Consider the following 4,741-nt stretch of genomic DNA (forward strand, 5'->3'; position numbering starts at 1 on the left):
TGTCGTGTGGGTGTGTGCGCGTGCGTGCTCCGAAGGTTAGGGCACTCTCTGGTGGGTGTTTGCGGTCTGGTCCGGGTCTGGGGAAGGCGGGGGTGTGGGGATCGAGGGGGTAATGGTGCAGGTGAGAGGCCACTTGGCTCTGCGGACACAGTCCTTGCCCAATGACGTCAGACAGTTGCCGTTTTTTTTCCCCCTACTTTTTTTGTTGTTGTTCCCCTTCTCTCTTTGTTGCCTGTCCACTCTCTGCCCACTGCAAGTGCCGAAATTACATGGTGGGGCAGATGACCCTCACTTTCTCTTCCCCTTGTCCCCAGTGGTTCCCCCTGTTCAATAATTACTGAAAGTGCCGCTTTCAGTGCAAGTTGGTTCCAGCCCCGCCCCCCACGCTGAGAGGCGTTGGGGCTGTGCTACATGCAGCCTGTCGTGGGTACAAGTTTGAAAAGCTAGGAGTTCCTCAGTATGGTGATTTAAAAAAAAAAAAAAAAAAGCTAGTTTAAGATTTTGATGTACTGAGACTTACGGTGGTTGTAATGGTGTGGGTTCACCACAGGAAGGTTTGTTTTCATGAATTCCCCTCCCCCGAACCTGAAGCCTCACTCACCTGGGCCGTCTGGCCTTCTGGCAAACCAGAAGTCCCTTGTCATTAAGTTTTAAGTAGAAACTGTCACTTTAAATTTTGAAGAGATCTGTGTGCATGCATAGTAGAACCCTCCATGGGTGGGGATGGGGTGTCCACTCTCTTAGGCACCCCCTCTAGTCACCAGAATGGAGGTACACAGATATTGAGAGACCAGTGAACAGATTAAAAAAAGAATGTCCACACCTTTATCTCCGTGGTTCTGTCAGGCGTTTGTGGCTACTCTGATCCTTCCTCCACTTGGTCTCACCAAAGATGGAGTCCCCGGGAGATCTGAGAATCTTGAATTCGAAAGCAATGGATTTCTTGCTCCTGCTATCAATTTTCCTAGTTGTAATCCTTCCAACCTTCTAAATATTCCTTTATATGTGGTTCAGAGTTCTGGGACCATCCCCTGAGCCTGCTTGGTCCTATATTCTGTTTTGTTGCTGATGGAGCTCCTCACTTCACTTCCACCCAGTCCGCCATCTTGTTTGTTCTCCTCCTCTTTTTGCAGGTTTTGAATTGCTTCCAATTCTATGTCTATCCTGTTTGATTGCTCCTGTAGCACTTTCCTGACTTCTTCCTTATTTTCTTCCATCTCTCTATGGAGCATCTGGATTTGTCTCCATATCATTCTTCTGAATTCCTTCTCAGGCAGATCCAAACCTGCTTTTCTTCTAATGGGAAATCTATGTCTGTCTCCAACTCATTTGTCTCAGTTACTCTTTTCTGTTTTTGGACATGTGCTGAGGCACATGGGGGTGTCCACTCACTCAGGTCCTTCCTCTATTCAACACTGTGGAGGTGTGTAGATACATATAGAGAAATGAATGGAAGAAAGATTGTCCACTATTTTTATCTCTGTAGGTTAGTTAGGTATCTGCATATGCACAGCGTAATTCTCAAAATAGTTGCGTCCTTGTATATAGTAGTTGGTGCTGTCTCTTGCCTTTTATGTTGAGGTTTACAAGGTGCAAATACTGTTTGGCTGTATGGCCAGACCTGCTGTCTCTTGTTAGGTAAGGCAGGAAGAAAGGTTCCCACTGAGGTCAAATTTAGGGCTAAGTCCCAGAGTCAGACATCATAAGAAGCAGCCAAAGGATTAGTTTGTGGGACTGCTCAGGCTTTCAGGGATTTCCTCTTTGTGCCACGGGAAAATTGTACCCTGTTGGCAAAACACTGAACCCTTTTTGGGGGTGCGCTCCCACATGCCTGAAGGTGACCAGGTTGGGTAGAGAGGGTGCAACAGGGGAGAGGAGGAAAGAAAAGTGAAAAAAGCCATCACATCTCTTTTTCCAGACGCCGCTCCTTGGCTTTAATGTTGTGTCAGCCTGGCTGTGGCCCCACCCTCTGATCGCAGCCCAGGCTTGGGGGCCCACAGGCAGCATCCCAATCCATTCAGAAATCACATGTGTTCCTGCCACAGATGCCCCCACTTGATATTAGATCTAAAGGTCAGGAATGGTTCCAGCAAAGTGCCTTCTCTCTTTTTTTTTCATGCCTCCACTGAGGAGCCTCCCCTACCTGTCTCTGCTTCTCCTGGCCCAAAACCAGAAGTCTCCAGAAGATACTTCTTGAAAGAAAGACCAGCAAGAAAATTAAAAAACAAAAAAGGCAGTCTGATTGGCTACTACTAGAATAAGCAAAATGTTCACTGGGGAACCATCAAGGCAAGCAATCAAGTCCCTTCCGGACAAACCCCCCTTTAAGACTGAAACTCAAAGGGAACACGTGAACAGACATGTCAATTTTCTGGTGACCATGTTGGTCTACTGGTGCGTGGAAGAGGGGGAAAGGCAGCAATGAAGATATGGGCTGAGTTTGACCATGTTCCATAGACTCCATTGACCTGAAAATGAGAGAGAGAAAAGGAAGGGCTTGTTGGTCCAAAGTACGGTGAGACCTGGGAACTCCTGAGCCCATAGAAAAGGACATAGCCATGAAGGGCTAGAGCTGAGAGTGAAGCATCTAGCTGATATGTAATGAACACAAGAACACCCAAACTTGTAGAAAGTACCCATTCAACCTAGCTTCAGTGTGGCTTGATGATCAGAACTCGACTGGAGGAAGATTAAAATTTTTTTGATAAAGGAAACAAGTGCAAATTGCTATAATTTATTGAACATGAACTATATTTATGGGTGTAGAATCTCAAAATACCAATTGATAGGGAAGGATTCTTCACATCAATTATCAATCCTATCCCCTCTGTATACAGGTTTGATAGGGATGGGCAACTTAGACATTGGCTACCTAAAATGGGGGGGGGGAGTAATAAAGGCATGACATGACTGGCTTACCAGTTTTCATAGTTTCAGAGTGTGTGGGAGAAGGTATAATCCCCACTGAATAGTTTTCATCTTGTCTAGACAGGTCTGGTGAAAAGCGATAGGGATAAGAGTCTTATGATTCAATAGTGAGTAATTGTTTTCATGACTAATTGCGTCTGTCACAATTGTAAAGGTAGAAGTTTTATAACAAAAAGGGGGGAGTAGTTAATCTTACAGTCCAGGAACAGAAGACCCTAGGACCATCAAGGGAGAAGAGCATGAGTGGAATGTAGGATCCTAATCAGAAAAGCAGTGACACCAGAGATGGGGGCAGAGATGATGACATGGAGAGATAGAGCAGCTGAGGACTCTCGACTCATGGAAAAATAAAGGCTTTGTGCTGGCAGCCAGTAGGCAAGTTTGCATAATGCACCCTTTGGTTGTTTAAATGATTATATATTCCTGGATTTTTTTGTGTATGTTGTTGTTGTTAAGTGCCGTCGAGTCGGATCCGACCCATAACAACCCAGTACAGGGTTTCTGAGGAGTGACTGGTGAGCTTGAATGGCCAACCTTGCAGTTCAAACGGCTTTGCAGTCTGGTGCATTAACCCACAGCGCCACACCAGGACTCCACTTTTTTTTTCGTGTATATCCCCCCCCCAAAAAAAAACCAACTAAACAAAAACCCAGAAGGTATAGAAGCAAATACTGTTGAATGATGATGCATTGAGGAGACTATAGTCATTGCAATGAAACAATGAGTGTAAAACTGATGTTCTCCCACATAAACTATCACTCAATTCAAAATAAAAACTTTAAAACAGAACAACAACAACAGCAAACTCCTACACTTTAAAAAGTATTCCATACTTTTTACACGAGTCGAAATACACAAAATTACCTCTTTGCTGTTGTTAGGTTCCATCAAGTCACTTCCCACTGATAGCAACCTTATGCACAACAGAACGAAACACTACCCAGCACTGATGATCCTCACAATCATGGTTAAGCTAGAGCCTGTTGCTGCTGCCACATTGCCAATCCATCTCATTGGGGTCTTCCTCATTTTCACTGACCCTCCATTATACCAAGCATGATGTCCTTCACCAGACACTGGTCCCTCCTGATAATGAGGGAAGTATGAGAAATAAAGTCTCACTATTCTGGCTTCTAAGGAGCATTCTGGCTGTACTTCATCCAACACAGATTTGTTTGTTCTTCCAGCAGTCCATGGTATCTTTAATATTCTTCTTCAACACCACAACTCAAATGTATCAATTTTCTGATAGTCTTCCTTATTCATTGTCCAATATCATGACTTAGATAAGGAGCACCTTAGTCCTCAAACTGACATCTTTGCTCTTGAACACTTTAAAGAGTTCTTATGCAGAAGGTGAGTCCTGGTGTGGTACTGTGGAATAAAGGACTGGACTATAAGGTCAGTTTCAACCATAAGTGAGTGGTTCAAACTCAGCATCCACTCCTTGGAAACAAAGTTGCTATGAGTTGGAACTGACTTGATGGCACTTAACAACAATAACAACAATACAGAAGATATGACAAATGCAATACATCATTTGATTTCTTAACTGTTGTTTCCATTATTGATAGTGAATCCAAGCAGAGCTGGAAGTGCCAGTTGACTCCAGAAGCTAATGCCTAGCAGGTTCTTTTTAAAAAAATGTTTTATTGTGAATTATGTGATAGTTTACATGGGAGAACATTAGTTTTACATTCATCCTATCGTATATTATTTCATTGCCATGGTTACAATCCCCTCCATGCATCATCAACCAACCAAAGGGTATACCCTGCAAGCCTGCCCCTTCCCTCCGCCCCTTCCCGGGTCA

The sequence above is a fragment of the Chrysochloris asiatica genome, unplaced genomic scaffold (assembly GCF_000296735.1).
Source record: "Chrysochloris asiatica unplaced genomic scaffold, ChrAsi1.0 scaffold00252, whole genome shotgun sequence".
NCBI classification, from domain to species: Eukaryota; Metazoa; Chordata; class Mammalia; order Afrosoricida; family Chrysochloridae; genus Chrysochloris; species Chrysochloris asiatica.